We start from the raw sequence: 13,132 nt of genomic DNA, 5'->3' as shown, positions 1-13,132 counted from the left end.
TAAACTTGCCTGGCAGCCCCTGGATACCTAGTGGGTCGTCATTGAGGACGACGATGAACTCGAACTCCCACTCCCCCTCGGAAGACGATGACGATGTAGGTGACGGCGACCGTGCAGGCATTGCTGCTCCAGCACGGCCGTCGCGGCCACGGCCGCGACCTCGACCTCTACCAATGGCTCTCGACTCCTGGAATGGTGGCGACTAGGGTTGGGGATTGAGTCGCTAGGGTTTATCTGAGGGGCGATGCGCGAGCACCCCTTTTTATACGCCGGAGGAAGGCGAGGAAGCGGTGGCGGCATTAACGCCGGCACGGAGAGCTAGGCGCGACGAGACGTGTCGCTGCGTCTATGTGGAAACCGCGCCGTCGCTGCGCGCTATTAACTTCCGTCACGAGCTAGGCGACGGTTGCACGTCTTTGGTGTGTCAATGACGCGTTAGGCCCGCCTCGCTTCGCGCTCTGTCCGGTGCCCGAAGCGTCCCCTATGGAGTGGGAACGGCCTTGGGCGCTGGACACCGTATTAGGCCGCGCCAGGCGAAAGGAGACTTTGGGACACGCGACTTAACCCGGTTAAATGTTCGGCGCGCTCAGAAAAACTTTGGGAGACGCTTTAAAGGACGCGACGCTCTTATCCTCGGCATCTGGACACAGGCTGCGGTTCATGATTAGATCTGGGAAGTCCAAGAATTATATGATTAATTCCATGTTCAGCGCTCTAGAGATATCCCAAATCCAATATCTTTGTGACGGAGCGTCCTGGACTATTCTCGACTGAATTTTGTGAGTTCTTAATTCGTTATTTGCTAGCTAAGTCATGCTAACCGGTCTCTCATGGTTGCACTCCATAATCTCCGTCGGAGGAAATTATTTTTGAAAGAACAGAGTGGACATCTTCAGAAGTTGTTATATGCTCCAAAAGGTCTAAGAGTGTGCAAATTAAACTCCTCCCTTTTAATTGCAATGAAAAACTTGTCTCCCAGTCTTCCTGTAAGCATGGCAAACGAACCTAAAGTGACTTATGCAGCCTGTGAAAAAATAACCTACCATATTTCGAGTACACATGGCTATGAAAATTTCAACACAGTAGACAGTACACTATATACAATTGCACTTGGTGTTACACCTATTAAATTGACATGCAACAGAATAACTTTCATTTGTCTTGTCATTATTTATTTTACTACTTATATCGAGAATGGCTGTATCTTACTATCAAACAGTTTATTCTTACAAATCGAGATCTAATAAGTTATCACAAGTCAACCATGAGTAGGCTGGATGATTATCATGGTCATCACATGCTAGCAGAGCTCTTACAATTTCATTCATTGTAGGCCTGCGGTTTCTTTCTTCAAGGCAAGATAAAGCCAGTTTCACCATCACTGCCACTTGATCCGGATCAAAATAGCCATTCAATCTAGTATCAACTATATCCTTGACATCTCCACTCACCAGCAAATCTTTCAATGCGTGCACAAACCGACTAAGCTCTACCTCTTCACCATCCATTGCTATCCCACTTGACATCCTACTTCCAGTAACTAACTCGAGAAGGACAACACCATAACTGTATACGTCGACCTTTGCATTGATTGGCAAATTCAGCGCCCACTCGGGTGCCATGTAGCCCATTGTTCCTCTCATGTAGGCGAGGCTGAAACTGGAACTATCTCTCTTTGAGAGTTTGGCTAGTCCGAAATCTGCTATCTTGGCTTCAAAGTCTCGGCTCAGGAGTATGTTCTCTGGCTTTACATCACAATGGATTATCCACTCCAGACACTCATGATGGAGGTAGGCCAAACCTCTTGCAGTTCCCAATACTATTTTGAATCGTTGGCTCCAAGAAAGTAATCTCTCAGTACTTACATCACCAAATATAAACTTGTCGAGTGATTCATTCTCGACATACTCATACACCAGTAGTTTGTGTTGACCCTCAGAGCAAAACCCCCACATTCTCACAAAATTCATATGGTTGATCCTTCCGATTATATTCATTTCTGCCCAGAATTCCTCCTCACTACGTGAAATGTTTTTTAACTTCTTCACCGCAACTACTCTCTTATCTTCAAGTACTCCTCTGTAAACAATTCCAGAGGCTCCTCTTCCAATCTCTTCTTTAAACTTTCCAGTAGCTTCCCTTAACTCTCGGTACGTGAACATCCTGAATTGGCTCATCACCGTCCTGTATCCTGCTTCCATTGACTTGGGTATGTTTTGCTTGCTGTAAAGAAACGACCAGCTTGTACCTATAAAGAGCAACACTAGGGCTCCCAGTATTGTTGCAAATACTGTTATGGTCGGTCTGACCTACCAACGTAGGAAGCCCACTAGTGGCTAGTTAGGGGCTTAGCCCAAGTAAATTAGGGGCTTAGCCCAACTAAATTAGGGTTTCGAGGAGGCCGTCCTCCTATATAAACACTTGTATCCCTTCAAGATTAAGCAGACAATAATTCAGTATCATTACTGTCTCGTCTCCTGAAGGGAGACGGGAGAACCCTAGCCGCCGCCTCCTTCCTCCGCGACGGCGCCCAGCCGCCGGCGCCGAGCTCTCCAACCTCTCCGCCCTCACTTCCACCCTTACAACCTCCACCCTAGACCCGGTAGAACCCTAGCCTCTACCACTTTGGTATCAGATTGCCTAGGTCTTATGGGCTCCAACAGCCCCCCCGTCGACACCATCGCCGCCACGTCCACCGCCGCCACCACCACCACTTCCGCCGCCATGACCGGCGCCCACGCGCTGCAGGGGGCCGCCGCCGCCAACGGAGACCAGGCCGCCGCCGTCCCCACGGGCCTCGACCTCCTGCCCGCTACTTTGGCGGACCTCGCCGACAGCCTCCGCGCCATCCGCTTCGAGCTCGCGGAGATCAAGGCCGGCCAGCACCCGCCGCCCCCACCGGCCGCCGTTCCGCCGCCGCCCCCACCGGCCGCTGTTCCACCGCCGCCACCACCGACCGCTGCTACGCCGCCGCCCCCACCGGCCGCCTCCGCCGCCAGCAATGGCCGGCCCGCGTGGTGGCCGCCGTCGCCCTCGCCGATTCCCACATGGACCGACGCGGCACCCGTCTACACTCATCTGCGCGGCGCGGACGACGGTCCAGCAGCCCGCCCACCGCCTTGGCGGCCCTGGCGGGTTTCCGGGGCCCTTCGCCGCGAGCACGTCCGTCAACCCGACCAGCCAGGAGGGCGCCCCCATGGTCCCGGCCGTGGCACCGCAGCCGCCCCGCTTCACTAAGCTGGAGTTCGCCACCTACGACGGCGCCACCGACCCCCTGAACTGGCTGAACCAGTGTGAGCAATTTTTTCGGGGGCAGCGGACGCTCAGCACCGACCGCACATGGATCGCCTCCTATCACCTACGGGGCGCCGCGCAGACTTGGTACTACGCCCTCGAGCAGGACGAGGGCGGGATGCCGCCTTGGGAGCGTTTCCGCGACCTGTGCCTCCAGCGGTTTGGGCCGACCCTCCGTGGCAGCCGCCTCGCCGAGCTGGGACGCCTCGCCTTCACCACCACGGTCCAGGACTTCGCCGACCGCTTTCAGGCGCTCGCGTGCCATGCCCCGGGTGTCTCGGCACGGCAGCGCGCCGATCTCTTCGTCGGCGGCCTCCCCGACTACATTCGCGTCGATGTACGCGAGCCGGGGGACCTGCAGACGGCCATGTACTACGCACGAGCCTACGAGCAGCGCGCCCTCGCCATGCAGCAGGTCTACGCGCAACGTGGCAGCGCCCCGCCCGTGCCCCGACCCGCCCCGACGCCCACCGTCCCGCCACGTCCCGCACTGGCCGCTGCGCCCGCAGGCCCTCCTGCGCCGACTCGCCCCTTCAAGCGGCTGACGGCTGCGGAGCAGCTTGAGCGGCGCCGCTAGGGGCTGTGCTTCAACTGCGACGAAAAATACGCGCCGGGCCACACGTGCGCCCGCCTCTTCTACTTGGAGACCATCGACGACGCCGACGTTGAGGCCCTCACCGCCGAGCTCGCGGCCGCCACCGTCACTGAGGCCGGTGTCACGACCTACGCGCCAGTCGACGCGTCCGCCTTCGTCGTGTCTCTCCATGCTATGGCGGGCATCAAAACGGCAAGAGACGATGCTGCTTCCGGTGACGATCAATGGGGAGCGTCTAACTGCGCTGGTGGACACGGGCTCCACACACAACTTCTTGTCCAGCACCGCCATGCGCCGCCTCGCTCTCCAGCCGGCGGGCTCGGAGACGGACAGCGTTACCGTAGCCAACGGGGATCGTCTTACGTGCCAGGGCGTGGCGCGACAGGTTCCCGTGCTTGTAGGCGACGAGCCCTTCTCCATCGACTGCGTCGGTCTCGATTTGGGCTGCTACGACTTCATCCTCGGCCTCGACTTCCTGAGCACCTTCGGCCCCATCTTGTGGGACCTCGACGTGCTATCCCTCATCTTCTGGCGCGAGGGTGGCCGCCGTGTTCACTGGACGGGCATGGGCAGCAACGGCACATCCCCGCGGCTACACCGATGGCCGCCGCGCTCGGCGAGGCGCATCCGCTCCTGGCCGACTTGCTGCAGGCGGCACGGCGACCTCTTCGACGAGCCGCAAGGCCTCCCTCCCTCGCGACCCTGTGACCACCGCATCCACCTGCTGCTAAACACGGCACCCGTAGCGGTGCGGCCGTACCGGTACCCCCAGCTGCAGAAGGACGAGCTCGAGCGCCAGGTGGCGGTCATGCTCGCTCAGGGCATCATCCGGATCTCGACGTCACCGTTCTGCGCCCCCGTGCTCCTGGTGCGCAAGACCGACGGCACGTGGCGTTTCTGCATCGACTTCCGCGCCCTCAACACCGTCACGTCCAAGGACAAGTTCCCCATCCCCGTCGTGGATGAGCTCCTTGACGAGCTGCATGGCGCGCGCTTCTTCACCAAGCTCGACTTGCGCTCGGGCTATCATCAGGTGCGCATGCACCCGGACGACATCGCCAAGACGGCGTTCCGCACTCACCATGGCCACTACGAGTTTTTGGTGATGCCGTTCGGCCTCTCCAATGCGCCGGCGACCTTCCGAGGCTCGATGAACGACGTGCTCAGCCCCTACTTACGCCGCTTTGTGCTTGTTTTCTTTGATGATATTTTGATCTACAGCGCATCCTGGGCGGAGCACCTGCAGCACGTGGCCATCATCTTCAACGAGCTTCGAGCGCATCGTCTTCACCTCAAGCGCTCGAAGTGCTCGTTTGGCACGACCTCCGACGCATATTTGGGCCACGTCATCTCCGCCGACGGTGTCGCGATGGACGCGGACAAGGTCGCTGCCGTCGCCGCCTGGCCAACGCCCCAGTCGCCACGAGCTCTTCGCGGATTTTTGGGCCTCGCAGGATACTACCGGCGATACATCCAGGACTTCGGCCTCATCGCCGCGCCCCTTACGCGCCTACTTCGCCGCGACGCTTTCTCTTGGGACGAGGAGGCGGCCACGGCCTTCGCCGCCCTGCAGCGGGCACTCACGACGGGTCCCGTTCTTCAGATGCCGGACTTCGACGAGCCGTTCGTGGTGGACTGCGACGCCTCCGGCATTGGCTTCGGCGCCGTCCTTCACCGGGGCGAGGGTCCACTCGCCTTCTTCGGTCGCCCCTTCGCCGCGCGCCACCACAAGCTCGCCGCATATGAGCGCGAGCTGATCGGGCTGGTCCGGGCGGTGCGCCACTGGCGGGCGTATCTTTGGGGCCGGACATTCCGTGTGCGCACGGACCACTACAGCCTGAAGTTCTTGCTGGATCAGCGCCTCTCTACCGTGCCGCAACACCAGTGGATCAGCAAGCTCTTCGGCTTCGACTTCACCGTCGAGTACCGCCCCGGCCGCCTCAATACAGTCGCCGATGCCCTATCCCGCCGAGACGTTGACGACACTGCGGACGCGCCCACAGTCGGTGCAGCCCTTTGCATCCACTCCGGGCCATCTTTCGTCTTCATCGACGAGGTTCGCCGCGCTACTGCCACGGCTGCGGATGCGCAGCAGCTGCGCCAGCGCCTGGCCGACGGCGAGCTGGCCGCGCCATGGCGCCTGGACGAGGGACTACTCCTCCATGGACGCCGCATCTTCGTGCCGGATCATGGAGACCTGCGCCACCAGGCTTTGTCCTTGGCGCATTCTCGAGTCACGAGGCGCCCGGAAGACCCTGCACTTGTCTTCGCGCTGATTTTTACATTCCGGGGGATAGCGCCCTGGTGCGAGGCTCGGGTGCGGGCGTGTGTCACCTGCCGGCGGAACAAGACGGAGACGCTCCGTCCGGCGGGCTTGCTGCAGCCGCTGGACGTGCCGTCCCAGGTGTGGGCGGACATCTCCATGGACTTCATCGAGGGGCTGCCGAAGGTTGGTGGCAAGTCCGTCATCCTCACGGTGGTTGACCGCTTCTCCAAGTACACGCACTTCATCGCCCTGGGCCATCCCTATACGGCGGCGTCCGTGGCACGCGCTTTCTTCGACGGCATCGTTCGCCTCCACGGGTTTCCGTCCTCCATCGTCAGTGATCGTGATCCTGTGTTTACGGGTCACGTCTGGAGGGACCTCTTTGGGCTGGCGGGCGTGAAGCTCCGCATGAGTACGGCGTTTCATCCTCAGACGGACGGCCAGTCCGAGGTCGTCAATAAGATCATCGCCATGTACTTGCGCTGCCTCACCGGGGATCGTCCACGAGCTTGGGTGGACTGGCTGGCATGGGCTGAGTACTGCTACAACACGTCCTACCACTCCGCGCTGCACGCTACTCCCTTTGAGGTGGTCTATGGGAGGCCACCACCGGCGATGCTTCCCTATGCGTCTGGCACGGCCCGTGCGAGACGGCGGATGACCTGCTGCGTACCCGCGACGAGATGCTGGCTGAGGCGCGCCGGCGACTTCTTCGGGCTCAGCAGCTGGCCAGGAAGTACTATGATGCACACCATCGCGAGGCGGAATTTGCGGTGGGCGGTTGGGTGCAGCTACGCCTTTTTCACCGGACGACCCGGTCCTTGGACCCGCGCTCCGGGCGCAAGTTGGGACCTCGTTACGCCGGTCCTTTCCGTGTGCTGGAGCGCATCGGCAAGCTCGCCTACCGCCTTGAGTTGCCTGCGGGCTCGCGCCTCCACGACGGCTTCAACGTCGGCCTCCTGAGGCCTACCGGGGCGACCCTCCTTCTGCACCACCAGCTCTTCCACCTACTTCGGATGGGCGTCTCGAGCCTGCCCCGGCGAGTGTGGCTCGCGTGTTGAAGGCCCAGCAGCGCCGTGGTGTTTGGCACGTCTTGGTGCATTGGACCGGCCTGCCCGAGGACGAGGCGACTTGGGAGAAGCTTGAAGATCTCCGTCAGCAGTTTCCAGAAGTTCAGCTCGAGGACGAGCTGTTTGAGAAGGCAGGGAGAGATGTTATGGTCGGTCTGACCTACCAACGTAGGAAGCCCACTAGTGGCTAGTTAGGGGCTTAGCCCAAGTAAATTAGGGGCTTAGCCCAAGTAAATTAGGGTTTCGAGGAGGCCGTCCTCCTATATAAACACTTGTATCCCTTCAACATTAAGCGAGACAATAATTCAGTATCATTACTGTCTCGTCTCCTGAAGGGAGACGGGAGAACCCTAGCCGCCGCCTCCTTCCTCCGCGACGGCGCCCAGCCGCCGGCGCCGAGCTCTCCAACCTCTCCGCCCTCACTTCCACCCTTACAACCTCCGCCCTAGACCCGGTAGAACCCTAGCCTCTACCAAATACATAGTAAGTAGTATAACTTTTGCTGCTATCGTTCATTCCATACATACTTGCAGAGTCTTGAACAACCACAGGATTTCCCAGATTACATGTGAGACCATACTGTTTGGAGGTACCCAGATTCTTGGGTACTTTGATATAGTTATCTCCAGGAAAATTAGCGGATCTATAACAATTGAAGAGTACAGATTTGGTGTAGCAAAGTGCTGATCCTATCTTGTATGTGAATGCTGAGCAGGTACAGATGTCCAAGCATATCTTCTTACATTGAGCAAGTGAGACGGACTGGTTGTAGGTCAGATAAAAGCCATAACAGTCACTTTGAGGGACCTTGATGAAGTCAAACTGTTCTGTTCTGCTGCAGCTTTTGTTGAATTTGTGGCCGGCAACCTCTGTTCCAATTATGCGGATCAGTCATCTCATATCCTGGGGGACATGAACACCTGAGGCTTGGTAAGTACTCACATAACCCATTTTGTCCACATATCCCATGCACACTGCATATTTCTGCTATAGCCTCCCATGATACTATCCAGCTCCCAGTCGAAGCATTCAGACTGTATATTCTCATGTTTCCGTCATGACCAATGGTCAGCCTTCTCTTGGCTCCAGTACCCCAATCAGAAGCCTTGACATTCACTCCATCACTTGAGAGGAAAAATACTTCAGTGTCGAGGACAGCAATCCTGGAGCTGTTGTAGTTAGTCCGTCCATTTTCAAACACAGTATAGTATGCACTTGGCCAATAGATACTTGATATCTCTGGACCATCATACATAAGGCGTAGCACATTATCGTTGTCGAAATAGAGGTTGTAGTAACTGGAGACTAGTCTTGTACCTTTTTTGAGGGGCTGCAAAGGCAGCAGGGTATCTGTCGGGGAAGAGAAGCTTTCCCACAAGATTTTACCAGTGGAGTCTTTGACGATGAGGTTGCCGGTGTCAAGAAGGGAAACCATTGTGCCCTCTCCAGAGCTTGTGTTGCTGTCCCATGTCACGGTGCCATTGACATCGGTGAGAACCAAGTTTCCATTATGGTTCAGTAGTACCATGGAACCACGGCCATTCACCGGAGACTTGGGGTTTGCAGACCATACAAGCGTCTTTTCTATGGTGTTAGTGAACCAAATAGAGAAGGAGAATGCATTCCTTCCAACTTCATAGAAGCCACAAGAGAAATCAGCATTTGGCGAGGTAAGGAAGGTCTGCCTATACTCTTCTACAGAGAAGGACGAGCCAGTGCTTAGCGTCGACTGGGCCGAAGCACATGAGCATGGCGGAATGGTGATCAATGGAAGGATGATTAGGAAGAAGAACTTGCCCATTTTTCTTGGTGTTCATGGAGTTGTATGGTCGAAGGTATGTGTTGAAGGATAGAGAGGGAGAGAGATTGGCGGAATATGATGGATGTATTATTGAGCCTCATGGGCGAGTATATATAGGCGTACATGGATCATCTTGGAGTGCAAGGCAAGACACGAGAGTCCTATCTCTATCCTAGACTATCCGTTTATACGTACACGGAATATATCTCTAACACTCCCCCGCAGTCGTAGCGGGAGCGTCGTGAACAACATGAACGACGTGGACGGTCAGACTGGAGATAAACCGAAGTGGACCCCAGAAGGCTGACACCCCCCCGCAGTCGTAGCGGGAGTGTCGTGGACGATGTCGCGTCGCGGATGCTTGGACTGTAGAGGAAGCTGGTGAGGCGCAGGCGAGGTGGTAGCCCTTTATGCCGATGTCGAGGTAGCCGAGAGCGTAGGTGCTGCAACCTTGGTCGAGGGAGCCGCGCGAGGGATTGCCGTGGTCGATGTCGTGGGCGGGTGCCGGTGTCGATGTAGCCGCAAGCGCGTAGTGCGCGAGGAGAGTGACGGAGACGCGTCGAGGCAGTCGTGGAGGTTGTCGATGCCGAAGTCGATGCAGTCTGAGCCGTCGAGGACGAGGTGCGGCCCTAGTTTTGCCAGAACCAGGCGCACGTCGGGGACGAAGGCATACTTCGGTTTTCCGGAGCCGAGTACACATAGAAGAAGTCGGTGACGCGGTCGAGGCGGTCGTAGAGGCGATGCCGAAGAAGACGTTGTCGAAGCCGATGAAGACGAGACGTCCGGCGCGAGTTTGCCAGACTCGGGAACGTGTCGGGGACGAAGGCACTTCCGGTGTTGCCAGTACCGGGCATGCGAGGGTAGGGAACATTACAAAGTGTGCGCCATGTCGGAGTAGACTAGTAGAGGAGGTCTCGACGACGGGTGTCGGAGAAGAGGAGCAGGTGGTGTAGTCGGGGAAGAGGCGAGTCTCGACAACGGGTGTCGGAGTAGAGTAGCAGGTGACGTAGTCGGGGAAGAGGCGAGGACGCTGGCGGCGAAGCTGTAGTGTACGAAGACGTAGAAGGCGGCTAACCCAGCGGTGACCAGGGGTGGTCATGCTGGACGCCTAGATGGTTGTCCTCAATGGCGACCCCTGACAAGCCTGCTAAAGAAATGACTAGGGCTCTTTAGGTAAAAGGAAGAGGGTTGCCCCCACCGATGACGAGATCATGGCCTTTATCCACATGACCGACGTTGTCAAGGATGTTGCACATGCCATCCGGGACAACAAGCCCACTGACATGCACCCTGACCTGACTTCACCGAGGAGGCTCTCATGGCGACGCTTAGCCACCTCGTCAACCACAATGCCTAGATGTGGTGGTACCATGCCGACAAAACTGGTACCGGGCGTATCACTAGTGGTCAAGGCATGGTTGTGGAGCAGCCAGGGGTCAGGGCGTGGCCCTGGAAAAGGATCACCTTGTCGGTGCTTTGTCCATGTCGAACTAAAACGCCTTCGACATGAACTCGAAGTCATTTTTGGGATCCACCATGGTTGCCGCTTCCGAGCACTACGGCTTCAATGTGTCTAAAAAACCAAGGATGCCACCTAGAGGGTTGAATAGGCGTTTGAAACATTTACGCTGGGGCTTGAGCAAGTGCGGAATAAAACTAACGTTTAACTTGTCAAGCATAAAACCTATAAACTAGGGTTTGCCTATGTGCACCAACAATCGTATACTAAGCAAGGAAAGCAACATGGTGATAGCAAGATAAAGAACTTCAAGCACGAAGGCTATCACAAAGTAAAGTCCGTAAGGAAATGAGCTCGGGTTAAGGAATAACCGAGGCACACAGATACGACGCTGTATCCCGAATTTTGCACCCTTGCGGGTGTCACTCTCCGTTGGAGCGACATGGGGGCACATAGCACTCTAAATGCCACAATGACACACTGTATTCTCCTCGAGCCTTCCCACCAAAAAGAAAAACCTTGATCCACTATTGAACCCTTGAGGGTGGTCACCAAACCCGTACAAGCTTGGGGCGAGCTCCACAAATTAATTGGAGACTCCCAAATAATCTCCATGAAGGTCATAAGCTTGAAGCAAACTCCATAACAACTGGAGGCTCCCAAGTAATTTCCACCAAGCCCACAACGCCACAAAAACCCACAAACTTTCTAGGGTTCGAAGAACCCATGAGGAACAAGCTCCACATACAAGCAGCCGGAGAAAGTCAAGCCATTAATTCTCACTTCCACGTATCACCGTGGAGAACTTAAATCGATGCACTTTATGCAGTGATAAGTCCATCACTCTCAAAATCCACCAAAGCTACATAATCTATTAGGGGAATAAGAGAGGAAGAACAAAGGAGGAGAACAAAAAAAGTTCCCCAAGATCTAGATCTAGAGGATTCCCTCAGAAAGGGAGGATTTTGATTGGTAGGATAGTAGATGTAGATCTCCTCTTTATTTTCCTCAAATGGGAGAAAGAATCGTGGAGGGAATAGATAGATAGCAAGCTCAAGAAAGGTCAACAATGGGGCAAGAATGACATACCCTTAAATAGGCACCCCAAAAATCCAACCATTAGGTCCAAAAAGCTGTAGGGATTCGTAGCAGAAAACAAAAAATTCTAACTAGCGCATCTAGATTGGCAAAGATCTATCTAGGAGTAATGTTGTAACGGAGAAGATTTCAGCAACAAACCCTTGTAGACCGAAGCTGATTGACACTATCCTAGAACGTGGATGATGTAGTTGTACTCGTCGCCGACCTCAGGGTCTAGTACAGTCCTCCTAGCACGACGTCAAGTGCCGCAAGTACAACACCTCGTAGTTTTGCACACATACGATGCTCAATGACGTTCCCATCTTCGTTCCAGCGGAGGTGCAGAAGTAGATCTTCTAGATTCGGATCCCAGCAGCGCTCCCACGTATTGGGTGGACTAAACTTCCTCCATGGGCAGCTCTTCGAGGAACCGACTATGTGAGAGAGAACTAGAGAGAGAGGGAGGAGAGGCGCCCAAGGGGGGTCTCCTTTTCCTCAAGGGAGTTGTCCTTTTTATGTGTCCTCCTTCCCTCAAGATCCCCACTATATATAGGGAAAAGGGGAGGGGAGAAACTCATGGCTAGGAATAAGGATGGAAATTTTACCAACGGGTACGGGTACCCGCGGGTACCGTACCCGCATGGGCAGGGTATGGGTACACTTTTATGCCCATGGGTAGTACCCATACCCTATCCGTTAAATCATGGGTAGGGCACGGGTATAACTTTGTACCCGCGGGTATACCCATACTCTGCCTGTTTATTGTCAATTTCTTATGCAACACGTCTACTTTTGTTGACTTATGAGTTACTATATGAGAATGAGATTTTTTAAATACTTTTTAATTGTTATGTACTCAACTACCTGTTATCGAGTTGAGATGATTCATTTTTTAAAGAATTTGTTATCGATAAATGTAAAATTGCGAGAAACTTATGTACAATTTAGCTTACCCACTGGGTACCCAATGGGTACGGGTACCCGTTGGGTATGGGTATGGGTAAAGTTTTATACCCATGGGCACGGGTATGGGTAGAAGTTTCTACCCATCGACTATACGGGTATGGGTATGGTATTGCTCTACCCTGCCCATACCCTGCCCATTGCCATCCTTAGCTAGGAAATGTGGGACTAAAGGGAGAGGATGGGTTGGCCGGCCGGGTCAAGAGGGGTGGTCGGTTAGGCCATCAAGGCCCATGTACCCCCCACACTTCAACCCTAGCCGCCTCAGCCATTAGCCCATAGGGGCGGCTGGCCACTTAATGGCCTCCCCTCCAAGAGGGGCCCATTAAGGTGGGCTACACCTTTAATTGATAAATATATATATAATTAAACATTACTTCGCTTAATTAGTACATAATACATATTATTTAATTCTAGATGATCCGAGACACCTGTCGAGCCACTCCGAACACCCTTCAGATTCTCCTGGAACCCTTTTCGGTTCTCTCTTCTCTATTCTACGGTGTTTCTAATAAATCCAAAACCATCTAAAGTTTCGTTGAACCCTTAAGTGTGTTTTCCTATGTTTCGATAACGATACAAACATGATCAAAACACCTCTCTG

The 13,132-nt window shown here is 55.0% G+C and overlaps 1 pseudogene; it reads right to left on the bottom strand.

Moving 5' to 3' along the window:
* Window positions 1-1,224: 1,224 nt before the first annotated feature.
* On the bottom strand, window positions 1,225-9,026 carry LOC124667520 (annotated as a pseudogene).
* Between the last annotated feature and the right edge of the window lie 4,106 nt (window positions 9,027-13,132).

The sequence above is a fragment of the Lolium rigidum genome, chromosome 6 (assembly GCF_022539505.1).
Source record: "Lolium rigidum isolate FL_2022 chromosome 6, APGP_CSIRO_Lrig_0.1, whole genome shotgun sequence".
NCBI lineage: Eukaryota > Viridiplantae > Streptophyta > Magnoliopsida > Poales > Poaceae > Lolium > Lolium rigidum.
This window is presented reverse-complemented; position numbering and strand designations above follow the sequence as displayed.